Source organism: Vipera berus, assembly GCF_964194415.1.
Source record: "Vipera berus genome assembly, chromosome: 6".
Lineage (NCBI taxonomy): Eukaryota > Metazoa > Chordata > Lepidosauria > Squamata > Viperidae > Vipera > Vipera berus.
This window is the reverse complement of record NC_138208.1, coordinates 55116575-55131792: the sequence shown is the minus strand read 5'-3', so window position 1 is coordinate 55131792 and position 15218 is coordinate 55116575. Positions and strand designations below refer to the sequence as shown.

The 15218-nt window shown below is 38.1% G+C and overlaps 2 protein-coding genes across 4 annotated transcripts in view; both read left to right on the top strand.

Annotated features, from left to right (window-relative positions):
• The window catches only part of FGD6 (FYVE, RhoGEF and PH domain containing 6), a 377558-nt gene that overhangs the window by 74255 nt on the left and 288085 nt on the right, over window positions 1-15218 (top strand). The gene's annotated exons all lie outside the window — the stretch shown is intronic.
• NR2C1 (nuclear receptor subfamily 2 group C member 1) overlaps window positions 2230-15218 on the top strand; it is a 46680-nt gene continuing 33691 nt past the window's right edge. The window contains exons 1-2 of one of the 3 annotated variants that reach the window (XM_081331127.1): window positions 2239-4155; window positions 10314-10411. The gene's annotated coding sequence lies outside the window, so the exon portion shown is untranslated. Of the gene's footprint in view, window positions 4156-10313; window positions 10412-15218 lie in introns of all 3 variants that reach the window. The other 2 variants (XM_081331128.1, XM_081331126.1) reach the window with 2 other exon arrangements.

Below are 15218 nucleotides of genomic sequence, written 5' to 3'. Positions count from 1 at the left end.
TTCTCAGTAGGCTTTTATGATTTCTTGCTTTAATTTTTGGTAAATCTACTGAACTATTTTGCATTCTACCACACATATACATTTCATATTTGAAACAACTTTAAGTTTATTAATTGGCCTACATGAAGCAATCTACAAGTCACTTTATAATGATCAATTGCATATTAATCTCTTACAATGTTATTCATCTTTTTAATATTCCATAACGCTGCATCTCATCAATCTCTGGTGCTATATATGGAAGATTTTGTGTGAAACTTTTCTCACTAACGCCTGAACTTGACTCTTTCTTGGAAAATTAATAAAATATCTTAGCAGGAAAAGCCTAAATATTTGGAATGGAAGGGTAAGAATATAATCTATCCCTTTGGATAGTCAAGCAACATTAGCTATTCAGTTGGGTAGCAAGCCATAAGATGATTATTTTTTTTATTCAGATATTTTTATGTATATGCCTGATTCAGGCATAAATATTTTTTATCCAGAAATCACAGCAAATTTACAATTAGAATCAAAAGAAAAAATGAAATAGCTGCCCATTGTGTTTCTAAAAACTATTTTTTAAAGCTGAAGATAGTTCTTCCAAGTTCACAGAAGTTTCTTCACTATCATATGACTTTTGCAGTTCATGTGGGTTCAATTCTTTTCTTTGTATTTTTGTTTTATCCTCAGTACATTATAATAATTACAAAAACTATTAGGACATGAGACACAGAAACTAACTTAATAGGGCTGAAGCTAGCAATCAAAACTAGCCACCAGCTTTCCTGGCCACCAAAAACACTGTAATTTCCAGGGATTGAAAAGAACCCTTGAGCTATGCACAATGGGAGTGCTATGTTGTCTAACACTGGCTACCACTTTATTGCCAGATTTGGCAATAATATAACCATCATCTGGACTGAGCTTCAGATTTTTAGCCATTATCCACTTCATCACAACCTCAAGTCATCTGTCATGCACCAGCTTTCCTGATGACAATTTTACATTTCTGAATCACTATTTTCAACAGGCCACCACTTTGTGTTCCGGAAGAACAGAACCTTCTTGAGCCTCGTAATTCAAATGTAATGGGGACAAATAAATCTCCAGTTGCAACTTTCTAGCAAATACTCAACCCATTCCAGCAATATCCCAAGATCAGTTCGTTAGTATTATTAAAAGTGACATACAGATACAAGAATCTGAGCACAGTGGTATGGATTTTCTGTGCTATGTACTGTTGAAACCACAGTATAAAAGATCTAAATAATCTTTCAATCATACATGTAGTTAAATGGCTGAAATCTTTCCCAAGACATTATTTTTGCGTGCTTATTGTTTAGAATCTATGAGTTTAGTTTTTTCAAGGCAATAAATGTCCTCAATAAAGAGGCACTGACCACTAACTGGATTTACCTTTTAGATTCTATCTGAAAACTACTGAGAAGCTATACCTGATCCATAATATGGCTGTACAGGCAATAATGGCGATATGTGCCTGTGTAATAACTCTGCTATATGAATTGTACCAGTTGTCAATGAGTTTCCAGATAACAAAGTGCTGAGTATGACCTGTAAAGCCTGTGTTTACAAAGGCCTGGGTATTTGAGACTTTGAGACTTTCTGTCCATTCAATAAGATGTCACACAACCGGAATGCTTCAGATTTCAATTTTAAAACATTGCCAGTTGATAAGATGTACGCTGCGTGTCTCCTCTTAAAGCACCTGGCTTCTGGAATAGTATATCCCAAAGTTCAATAGGCATTTAAACTTGGTTCTTCAACCAGCTGCTGGGTGAGAACTATGCAGTTTTGGGAAATTTTTATTTGTTATATTCTTAGTTTATTGCCCCTTTCATTTGTATATTGTATTGACGATATGATTGTACACCCTCCACCATCACCCTATCAAGGTGCTTATAATTTTTATGACCCTATAGTCACTTAGGGGTAGAGTTGGGACAACTGAGTGGAGCTGGCTGGATGTCCTTCCTGACACCTATGTGGAGTGTGCAGCAGATATTTTTTCTTTGTGCCCTAAGAAACATCTGCTGCTACCTAGGATTGAACTCTTAAACTTCTAAGTGTGAAGCAAGTATCTTCACCACTAGGTCACCATGCCACTCAAATGTGGTTTATAAATAAAAATACATAAAAATATAGATCTGAATAGGCATCATGAAATGAGTCCCATATCAATATCTTATTGAATTCTAGGTCACAATAATTGAAGCTGACCTCTTAAATTCTGATCAGATGGCAATCTCTTAAGCTCAGTAAAATTGTCAAAAACTGTGGCATGTCATTTGCAGCAGGTGTATCCTCCAACATATTGCAACCTTTTACAAGGGATACTGAGTCAGATTAGCCTTGAACAGTCCAGCCACCATCTGAATTTTTTTTACAGAGCATTTCACTAAGAGGATATTGAGAAGTAAGTTCTCTGTGCAATCATTTGGAGTGGTACTTTGCCAGGTAGAGAGAGACATGAGATGTGAGTCCTTGCTAGGTCAGAGTGATGTAAAACCAGATAGCCTTTTTCCTCAGTGATGAGGACTGTTCATGTTCCAAATTAAACTGCACTGATTAACACTCAAAGTGGAGAGGGGGAGATCTCTATGCTCCCCCAAGACCATTGGGAAACCAGCAGAGAGCAGGAGCAGTCACTAATCATCTTCTGACTTCCCGATCTCTTCACCTTTCCTTCCTACTGATGACACTGATCTTTATTTCCCTTTACCCAAGCAAATATGGTCCTTAAAACCAACAACCTAACAAAACAAAATAAATCATATTCTTAACCTTCCAATTAAAGGAAAAAGGGTGGGTTCAAGCCTTTTCACAAGGGGTAAGCAAAAAGAAACAGCCCCCTTTAGTGATAACGTGGTGCCAATAGTAAGCTCTGATAGTTTCTAACTTTGACAGCAAACAGATTTTGAGGAAGTATCTGGAAACTTTGCCTGCAGTGCTTTCTATTCTGATATCTCAAGTTTAAACTTAAGTAAAAAGGGATCGCTCATAAAGGACAAAAACGACTTTCTAAACTAAAGACTGCTAAATAACGTGTCAGATAAAGATGCTTTCCAATCTTGACCCCAAGGACTTATACGGATCCAAGTGTACAGTTTCTTGGCAACGCAGGAAAGTGCTTCCTCGATTTCCCAGTAAAGCCTACAGTAATGGTGGCCTCCCATCCGATCAAATCCTTCTTAGTGTCCAAGCCTAGACTAAGTCCTCCAGGGGCTTCCAAGTGATAAAAAGTCTTCCTAATATGACCTGGCTCTTCGAGCTCTCTGGCCCAGGCTGAGGATTAATCTTATTTTAATTGGGGTTTTATTTATACAGGGACAAATATAATTTTTTTAAATTTGTTTTTAACTTTTGTATCTTGGTTTTTAATTACCCTGTAAACCGCCCTGAGTCCTTCGGGAAAGGGCGGTATATAAATGTAATAAAATAAAATAAAATAAAATAAAATAAAATAAAATAATAAAATAAAATAAAATAAAATAATAAAATAAAATAATAAAATAAAGTAAAGTAAAGTAAAGTAAAGTAAAATAAAATAAAATAAAAAAATAAAATAAAATAAATAAATAAATGTGTCTCTGAAAATTGCACGTAATACTGAATGGACATTCCAACAGCTCTCTCCACTCGCCTGCTTCATAAACCTGATCGACAGGAAAAACCGCGAGAAAATGCTTAGCTGGTTCTCACACAGTTTCTCCGCCCCCCTCCCCTCATTGTTACGGCTAAACCAGGGGTAGGCAACCTCGGCTCTTTTAGGACTCATGGACTTCAACTCCCAGAATTCCTGAGCCAGCTATGCTGGCTCAGGAATTCTGGGAGTTGAAGTCCATGAGTCCTAAAAGAGCCGAGGTTGCCTACCCCTGGGCTAACCAAAGGCAAAACGCTTCCTTCCTTCCTTCCCTTTCCTCGCCGGCACGGTGACGTTCGTTCTTCCCTCGCGATGGGCTTCCTTTGCGCATGCGCAGCCGTTCTGCGGGCGGCGGAGGCTACTGCGGAAGGGGGAGGGGAAACAGAACGTTACGCCACGCCACACGACGGGACAGGACCGAACGTAGGCGGCGGGGTCACGAACTCTGACCTCCCAGGTCCGGAGCCGCCACCGACAAATAAACCCTAAAGAGCTGCAGCTGCGCCTGACAGGTAAGAGGAGGAGAGGGCGCGTGGGGGGGGTAGAGAAGTGAAGCGCCGCCGGTGGTATCCCAGGTCAGAGAGGCCTTCCCTTCCTTCGGAGGTTTGGCTGGCCAGGCGGCTTCGTCGTGTTTCCTAATTGCGGCCTCTTCCGTGCCCTGTAGTGGCAGGATGCCGTTATGCTTGTGCTGGGCGGTAGAAGTAGTAGTAGTAGTAGTAGTTCCTCCTGGTGCCGCCGCCGCCGCCCCTCTGACCTTTCACCCACAGGAAAGGCTTGTATCTCCCCTCCCCGGATCCTAGCCGCGCCCCGGGACCTTTTTCTTGTGGACCTCGCCCTCTGGTTTCTGGGAATTTGAACGCGATGGAGTTAGCCCGGTCGTCACTTAGGCTGCCGCTTAGCTTTGTGGAAAGGCTTCGGAACGTTGCGGTCTTGCCCCGCAGCAGCCATTTTGTGTCCGCGGGTGACAGCGGGCTGGTTCCTCCCTCCGACTGGTTGATGGACGGGGCCTCCTGCTGGGCTAAATACTTGAGGCCTGTTCACTCCAAACTGCAGAGGAAGTGGGTTGACTAGGCCAGGGGTAGGCAACCTTGGCTCTTTTATGACTCGTGGACTTCAACTCCCAGAATTCCTGAGCCAGCTGTGCTGGCTCAGGAATTCTGGGAGTTGAAGTCCACGAGTCATAAAAGAGCCAAGGTTGCCTACCCCTGGACTAGGCTAATTCCTTCCTGTATCATTGAACGTTGGTAGATACAACAGCAACAACTCCCACCAACAACGTGCCTTCAGTGACAACATTAGATGTTACCGAAAGGGATTCCTTTCATGATTTTTTTTCCTGATCACGTTGATTTTACACGTAGTTATGTAGCTCTCTGTGAGCGCATTCAAATGCAAGAATTACTCTCGGTCTGTAGGTGTGGTAAACTCTGTTCTTAATTTTAAAAGATTAAGCTTAATTTTCTACTTCTTTTGTCCCGTAATTTTGAATAATAGCAGGGCTTTTTTTCTCATAGAACGCTCAGAACGGAGTTCCGGCACCTTTTTTGGATGGAACCTTGTAGGGTAGGCAAGGCAGGTTGTATGACGTGTGAGTTCCGGCACCTTTTTCTTTTACAAAAAAAAGCACTGAATAATAGTGTGAAAGATTACTTTCTGATTCGTTCCTCCTGTGCGTCTATTTTTATGCACAGTGTGGGTCGTAATTATAGCAAAACGCTTTCAGTATGATTTAATTCTCAGGCAGATGAGAATTTACTGTGGGCTAATCTTTGGTAAGGATTTTAAGCTGTCATCAGTAACTGATCTAACAATGTTACCTGTTTCTGCTCTAGAAAATATTGCACTGTAATTATTTTACATTTCTTTTTAGCGTGGTATATACAGTCCACTTTTTCTTAAGCTTCAGACCAGAGACACGTGCAGATGTTACATTATATCATGCCCTCTAATGACTCTACATATCCCTCCCTGCAATAGCATTGACCACTGGGACTGAATATTTCCTAATGCTAATGAATGGTATAACTTGTAGAAGGATCATATTGATAATTTAAAAATAATTACTAGTTGCAAAGCAATACCTGTCGTGCTGGTCAGCTGTTTGGAGCTAGCACAGTGCCAGCAGAACTGGAGTTGATAGGCCTGGAGATGTTGGAGGCAATCGAGAATATATTTTTGGAGGCAGTTATAGTAGTAATGGGGCATTTATTTTGTTTTTTAAAATGTTGCTGAACTGCTGTTTTGCTGACTTCATTTTGAGGAATAATCTTATAAATGCAATTGCCCACAAATTCAATTCCTGATAAACCCAATGGAAAAGATCTGTAATTATATATACTTGATGAGTCCCAACCCTGATGAAACCAGACACATATTGCCTCCTGGTGCTCAGAATACTTTTCATTAATGACATCTAAAAGTATCTGGCTTTGAAGTCTGGGATGTAGCATTTTGATTCAATAAAAGGGATAGAAGTAGGGTTTTCTTCGAAAATAATTAAAAGTGTTCCCTTGCCCATTCCCTTACTTATTCTTAACATGCATTTATTAGATTGCATTGGTTGACTGGAAATATTTCTCTTCCTTGCCCTGTATAAAACACTTTGTTTCTGCTTCTATTTGCTTATTCTCTATGTTCTTTTAATTGTATTAAAGCAGCCATTGAGTTTTCTTGAAAATTGTGGTCTAGAAAATTGTTCGCATATTTCAACTGATATAGTAATTAGAATTAGAATATTTTCACTATGTAATGTGCCTACAATTGTATATCGTACAGATTACTCAGAGATACCCTTTCTGTTCTGTTCTTTTTGAAATTGGCTTTGTGGTGTTAGATAATAATTGCCATGTATTTAAAAACTATTATTAGAAATCAGAAACAATACGTACTGCTCTTTTCTATTTTCCCAGAATTTGGTTTCAATATTTGAAAAATAATGTAATTCTTAAAATGTACAAGATATAAGTACATTTGGTAATTCTGTATGTAAGCAAGCATTAATTTAATTTAATTTAATTTAATTTAATTTAATTTAATTTAATTATTTAATTTAATTTAATAATATTACTATATAGAACCTTTCAATCCAGTTTGATAGTTTTGTTACTTTAAATCCATTATGAGGAAGTGTGCAAAATGATGCACAAATATCTCTCAATCTAAAATCTACTTATTGAACATATGGTTAGACTAAAATTGTAGCCATTTTTCCATTTTTATGAGTAATCTTATGTTCAAAATATCCTTATGTACAGATTTAGCATTACATACTTTTAGTGTGAATATTATAGTTCTGGTATAAATTTTAAAATTCAATTTTGTTAGTTTCAAAAATGATAGTGAAGTAATTGATTTCTGGGATTTCTGAAACTTCTACTTAGCTGAACTTGCAGTAATATTGTCTCTAAATTTAAAAAGTGAATAGTTATCTCAAAAAGGAAATTCTGTTGGATTGGATCAATTATACTGTTGCAAAGAACTTACTGAAGCATTGAAGATTAATAGATTGGTTTTTTAAAAATATATATATAGGTGTTAATTTTTGCTGTTCTTATTATCAAAAAAAAGTGAGGGTGGGTCAAATACCCATATAAAACTTTAGGCTTCAAGCAGCTATCAATTAGCCCTTTCAACTGAACATTGCAGAAAGTAAAGTTGTGATTATTTTATTCTGCTATAGGCTTTTTCCAAATAATTGTCATGATCTTAATTATTTCAGATTAATTAAAAGTATCACTTATATTTTTCTTGATTGTTTAGAGGATCTATAAAATTAGAATGCATAAGCATCTAGTGACTTAATCATCTTCACAGTTCTTTGTTTCAGAACAGACTGTAGTTATAAACAAATTAATCTGGAAATCAGGTAAAAGTTTACCTAGATGACAATACTGTAATATATACTGCTGTAATTTGTTATTTACTGTACAGCAGTACATAAATTGTTGCAAGATATACATAACAAAATCTTAAAAAATATTTTTATTGTAATGAAGTAAATGTGAAGTTGCTATTTAAAACAATTCATCCAGTTTGTGGTCTTTCTAGGTAGCATTTGCAACAGGTTAGAGCAGTGGCCCCCAACCTTTTGGGCACCAGTGACCAGTTCCATGGAGAAAGGTTTTTCTACAGACCAGAGGGTGCGTGGTTTTGTTTGCTGCCTAAATCTTACAAATGGGGCTTCACTTATTTGAGTGGACCAGTTTCTGGCATGCCGTGGACCGGGGGTTGAAGACCCCTGGGTTAGAGTCTATCTTCTGCAGTTACATCTGAGTCATGGATAAGTAACTTACAGTCTATAATTTTAACGGTAGGTTTATTTTAACAGTGGGAGACAGAATAACACAAAAAAAATCAGAAATCCAAAAAAACGCATTTCAAAAAAGTTATAAATTGATTTGCATTTTAATGAGTGAAATAAGTATTTGATCCCCTATCAGTAAGATTTCTGGCTCCACCATGGCCAGGACCAAATAGCTGTCCAAGGAGGTCAGAGACAAGTGGGAATGGGCTACAAGACTATCGCCAAGCAGCTTGGTGAGAAGGTGACAACGGTGCGATTATTTGCAAATGGAAGACACACAAAATAACTGTTAAACTCCCTTGGTCTGGGGCTCCATGCAAGATCTCACCTTGTGGAGTTTCAATGATCATAGGAACGGTGAGGAATCAGCCCGGAACTACACAGGAGGATCTTTTCAATGATCTCAAGGCAGCTGGGACCATAGTCATCAAGAAAACAATTGGTAACACATTATGCCATGAAGGACTAAAATCCTGCAGCGCCCGCAAGGTCCCACTGCTCAAAAAAGCACATATAAAGGCCCATCTGAAGTTTGCCAGTGAACAACCAAATGATTCAGGAGAACTGGGTGAAAGTGTGGTCAGATGAGACCAAAATCAAGCTCTTTGGCATCAATTCAACTCACCATGTTTGGAGGAGGAGAAATGCTGCCTATGACCCCAAGAATACCCCCCATACCATCAAACATGGAGATGGAAACATGCTTTGAGGGTATTTTTCTGCTAAGGGGACAGGACAACGTCACCGCATCAAAGGGACAATGAACGGGGCCATGTACCATTAAATCTTGGGTGAGAACCTCCTTCCCTCAGTCGGCATTGAAAATAGATTGTGGATGGGTATTCTAGCATGTCAATGACCCAGAACACACGGCCAAGGCAACAAAGGAGTGGCTCAAGAAGAAGCACATTAAAATCCTGAGTGGCCTAGCCAGTCTCCAGACCTTAATCCCATGGAAAATCTGTGGAGGGAGCTGAAGGTTCGAGCTGCCAAACGTCAGCCTTGAAACCTTAATGACTTGGAGAGGATCTGCAAAGATCCTGAGATGTGTGCAAACCTGGTAGCCAACTACAAGAAACATCTGACCTCTGTAATTGCCAACAAGGGTTTTGCCACCCAGTACTAAGTCATGCTTTGCGGAAGGTGTCAAATACTTATTTCACTCATTAAAATGCAAATCAATTTATAACTTTTTTGAAATGCATTTTTCTGGATTTTTTTGTTGTTATTCTTTCTGTCATTGTTAAAACAAACCTACCATTAAAATTATAGACCGATCATTTCTTTGTCAGTGGTCAGACGTACAAAATCAGCAGGGGATCAAATATTTTTCCCCTCATTGTATGGTTCACCATATGTTGTATAATTCCAAATCCTGTCGGGCATAGGCTGTAAGAATAGCCAAAAAAAAATCACAACTGTACTTAAATACTTCTTGGTAAGTATAGATTCCCTTTTTTCCTGATATAAATTAATTAATTAATTAATTAACTTATTTATTTTTGGGACTTATATGCCGCCCTATCTCCCGAAGGACTCAGGGTGGCTAACAACAATAAAACACAATAATACAAATGTTAAAAAAGATTAAACTAGCCCCAATGATAAAATGATAAAATATTAAAAATATTCTATTTAAAAATCCCTATCGTCAGTCCAGGTCAGCCTGATGGAAGAGAAATGTTAATTACTCTGATACTTTCTGTATATTTACCTGGAAATAATCCAGACTTACAAGTGCTTACAAGTAATTTTTAGATGTGATTTGTACACTTGCCAAAAATAGAAACATAAGAAGCTATAACAGGATTAAGGTGTCTGTGATGCTTAGGGTGTTATGGAATAATTGTTAGCAACTTTAGTCCGCATAGCTAATGGTGAAAAAATAATTACAACAAAAATTCATTATCTGAAGATTTTGTAATACAATATGACTAGGCTGTTTTTTGTAATGACAATGGTTACCCGTTTCCCATAATAAAATGAAGATACTGTCATGCCAGATTGGTAATGTGTAAAGGTCTGCCTTTTAAGACCACCAAGAAGCTGCAATTAATGCTGACTACTGTGGGCCTGGTTTTCTATACATCAGCAAGTGCAATTCAGAGTATTGGTTTTCACCTTAAAATCCTATGTGATTTGGCTTCTAGCTTTTTTAAGATTGCCTTCTGTGTGTGAAACTGATATATGCATTCCAACACATCTCTCAATAGTGTTTCATTACCAAGATCTCACTGTCAGATCAGTGCTCATAGTAATGATCCTCTGAAAAATAGTAAAAATAAAATTTTTAGAAAGCATTTGGAGGATGATGAGTGTTAGCTACCTATACTATTATAATGTATTATTACTGTATTGTTACATTAGTTTTTGGACCATGAGAAAACTATTAAAGGAGGAAAATCAACTTGTTTGAGCTGTGGAGTTGGAGAAGGCTCCTGTGTATTGCTTGGACAACAAAGATGGCAAGTACAAGAGTGTATACAACCAGACATTTCACCGGAAGGCAAAAATCATAAAATTCTGCCTTACTGATTTTGGCCATGTCATGTGATTAAACTAACCGGAAAAGGCAGATATACTCAGAATGGACGGTGATAAAAGAAACTGAGGCTGCCAAAAATCATGTTGGCTAAGCCAACCCCAGCCAGAGCATAAAACAACTGAAAGAAACCATACAAGATAAGAAAATATGGAGAGAGGTCTATACAATCATTAAGAATCTGACACAGTTGAACAGATAGCATCATCATCATCTTAGTTTTAATATTTATTTCCAGTATTTATATTCTCCCTGGGTCCTAAAAGATTCTGGGCATATAACAGCATGATAAAACATAACACAAAAATCCAAGCATAATGGAAATGAATAACAAGGTACTGTAAAACACTAAGGTCTAAAAGCATGCTCAAGAAGATGGTTTTAGTTGGGATCTGTTTTTGTCCTTGGTAGTTCCTTGATTAATGTATTTGATTGCCTGCTTCATTGTTAGCCTGCTTTCTATTTGAATTTTTATTGATTGATTGATTGATTGGATTTGTATGCCGCCCTATCCCAAAGGACTCAGGGTGTCTAACAACGATAACACAAAATACAAACATTAAAAGGTATTAAATCAAATTATCCCATAAATAGTCCAATTAAAAACACAATAAAACAAAATTAAGAAAACCTCCCTTCCATCAGTCCAGGTCGGCCTGTTGAAAAAGCCATGCTTTAAGGTCGCGATGAAAGGAACGGAGATCCGGGGCCATCCGGAGCTCCAAGGGGAGTTGATTCCAAAGGGCAGGTGCCCCCACAGAGAAGGCCCTCCCCCTGGGGGTCACCAGTCGACATTGTCTGGCCAACGGCACCCTGAGGAGGCCCTCCCTGTGTGAGCGCACAGGGCGATGGGCAGTCGTTCCTGGGAGCAGACGGTCCTGCAAATATCCCAGACCTAAGCCATGTAGGGCTTTATAGGTAAGAACCAGCACCTTAAATCTCACCCGGAGGACAACCGGTAACCAATGCAGCTCACTCAGGAGGGGTGTAATATGGGAGTGTCGGGACGCTCCCATCACAACCCGCGCAGCCGCATTCTGCACCAGTTGAAGCCTTTGGGTGGTCTTCAAGGGCATCTCGGTCCAGATAGGGGCGCAACTGGCGCACCAGGCGAACCTGGGCAAATGCCCCCCTGGCCATGACTCCTATATGATCTTCTAAACTGAGTCGTGCATCCAGGAGGACGCCTAAGTTGTGCGCCCTTTCAACGGGGGGGGGGTAACTCCTCTCCCCCCATAACCAAAGATGGAATATCCTGGATTACCCGAGATGCTGGTACGTATAGCCACTCGGTCTTCTGTTTTTTTCCAAATAACTTTATTGAAGAGTATAAGTAGAAGAAAATGTACACAAACTACAAAATATAAAAAAAGAAAAATGTGAAGAAAAACAAGTAAATTATTTACTTACATATCAAATTTTTATGGTCATCCATCTCACAATTGTGACTTTTCATTCCAAGTCCCCTCTTCATCCCAACAAGTGCAAACAATTTAAATTTATCACCTTAAGAAGTTCCAAGAAGTTTCTACATCCATTTGTGCTACTCAGGTGACCTTGAGGACACAGACAAACCTCCAAGGGGCCTCAACGGCTCCCCAAAAGAATGCAAATGACCAGCTGTCTGCAAGGAATATAAGTCCTTCCATTCTCCACCATCCAGTCAGAGCTGAAGCAGCTTTTTGGATGAGAAGCAAAACGTCTTCAAAGAAAAACAAGAAAGCCCAGTTGCCACTTGAAAATGCACCTTTGGGACAACCATGACCTGGATGACTGAGAATCTCTATAGACACCTCTCTTAAGATACAGGGTGTATTCTCTTCACCTCTTATCTGTGTTTCTTCCTTATCAGCAAAAGCCTACTGAGGGATGCCAGATATAACTAATTATCTTTCTTAACCTTGATTAAATAAGCCAATCTTGTATTCATTCCCTATAATTTTAGCATTCTTAATTCTTAACTCCTTGCAATAGTGTCCCAGAACTTAATTTCTTGTCATCTTTTTTGTCCTTTCCCAAAAAAATCTTCAAAACTTTTGTAGGTGTTTTTTGTGCATCCAGTAAGAGGACATTTTTTTTGGTCACTTTGCAAAAAATCGTTCAAGACTTTAACAGATCATCTCTTTTCTGGATTATTGCTTGGATGAAGCATCATCCTGTTTCATTTGTAAGTCAACTAAATTCTTTTCTGTATTCTGTTTGCTTGCTACATTTATATCTACACTCAAGATTAATTTCAAATTTATCCAGAGTAATTTGTCTGAAAATTTCAAGACCATTTTTCATAAATTTTTATCAGAACACTGTTAAAATATTTTTCCATTCTTTATTCAATTGTCTTCTTTCTTATCCTCCAGCTACCTCTAGTGTCCATTATCTTGTTTGACCTAAGAAAACGCAAGAAGTCCCACTTTCCCATGGGGTTATTCTAATAATTTAAAATTACAATTCCATCTGAATCCTAAATCTTTTGCTAATTTTCCACAATCAATAGTCTGAGCATTCTTTTTGCTTTTGTTTTATCCAAAAACTTACATTTTAAAAAGTTTAAAATTGAATTTAAAAATTATTTCTAAGGAAAAGGCAAGTCACCAGCTATATAAAGTATAACTTGCTCTTTCTTCCAAAAGGTCTCAAACATCCCAGGTTATGTGATAACCACTTGTAACTTTTCCACTCAACTTCCAGTTATCTTTAGTGAAGCGTGCAAACCAGGGTCTGCATTTCCTGCCTCAGATGAGGAGAGCAATCTTTCTCCTTCTGTCCTGGACTCTTTTTATAGAGGCACAATTAAAAGCATTTTAACAAATTGCATCAGTGTTTGGTTTGGTGGTAGAGCCTCAGATAGAAGGTGCATACGGAGAGTGATAAGGACAGCTGAGAAGATTATAGGAAGTTCGCTTCCCGTTATTCAGGATCCTGCCTATAAGTGCTAAGTGCTTACAGGTCGAAGCATTGTTAGAGACCCCACACACCCACTTCACGGTCTATTTCTGTTGCTCCTTTCTGGGAGGAGGTTTTGAAGTATTTCTAGCAGGACTACTAGATTCTGCAACAGCTTTGTTCCTTATGCCATAGAAATACTTCGAAACCTCCTCCCAGAGGGGAGCAACAGAAATAGACTGTGAAGTGGGTGTGTGGGGGTTTCTAACAATGCATTTCTATTGCATTATATATCCGAATCAGACTGTGTTGTTTCTCTGTGTCATAGATGTGTGTATATGTGGGTATATGCATAGTTTTTTGCATGTTTATGTGGAGTATATTGGAGGTGGTTACCCTTTGAGAGCTGAATGCAACAAAATTTCATTTTAATGTATGCTAATTAAAGTAACAGTAAAGTTATTCTATTCAAGCAAAATCAATGGGGGAAGCTGGACTCGCTTATTGACTGCATGATGCAGTTTACAAGTGCAGTAATTCACCTGCCAACCATACAAAAAGGTCATAAAATTGCTGCGACTCAATAACCACCTTGCTCAGCAATGGCAATTCTGATTCCAATTTTGTTTATAAATTGAGGATTATCTGTACAAAATTAGCATGTTGTGCAAATTTAGTATGTATTTATGAAATTGCATAAGTCCGAAGCCTATATAGAAATGCAAGCCCAGGATATGGGGTTAATGAATAACCTTATGTAAATGATATAGGTAGTCCTCGACTTACGACACGAGTCCAAAATTTCTGTTGCTAAGCAAGAAAGTTAAGTGAGTTTTGCCTCTTTTATGACCATTCTTGCCACATTTGTTAAGTGAATCTTGAGTTCCTCATTGGCTTTGCTTGTTAGAAGGTTGCAAAAAGTGATCACATGACACTGGGACACTGCAACTGTCATAAATATGAGTCAGTTGCCAAGTGTTTCAATTTTGATTATGTGACCAGAGGATGCTGCAGTGGTTGTAACTGTGAAAAGCAGTCATACAGTAAGTCACCTTTTTCAATGCCATTATAATTTTGAACATTCACTAAATAAACTGTTGTAAGTTGATGACTACCTGTATATGCAGAGACATAACATTCTCAAGAAAGTTAGAATAATATTGTCAAGATCATAGTTTTCTGAGTTGTAAAATATGTCTTTGAAAACATCATTCACAAAGGCTTGAATGAAGAAAAATTGATACTTTTGAATTTTGGTACTCAAGAAATTCACTGACAGCTTTATAGAGTGTAAGAATAAAGCAGTCAATACTACATGGAGAAAAAATAGTCTGAAAATGCTAATGAAAAAATTAAGCTTAAATATTTTGGACATATACCGGTAGTTTGCAAGTAAGGATCACCCAAGAAGATCATCTTGCTTGGAAAAATCAAAGGCAATTGAAGACCAACAGACAATATGGTAGTAGAAGTATCATTAATGACAACGTGAATCTATAAAATCTCCAGGAAGCAAGAGTCCAACAAAATAATGTCCATTCAGTCACACAAAAAAATCAAACAAGTTTAACTATGGCATAACATATGCCTCACAGTTTAAACTCTAATTTCCAGAATTTGTGAAGAATACCCTTTTTAGCTATACAAATTATGATCGTTTCAAATACTTCATGGATAGAAAACTGTTTTTATGAAACTTAAATTTTCAATCTACTCATAGTGAACTAGAACTCTCTCTAAATATATACAGTAAGGCAGTGTTTTTCAACCACTGTTCCGCGGCACACTAGTGTGCCGCGAGATGTTGCCTGGTGTGCCGTGGGAAAAATTGAAAAGTAATTATAAAA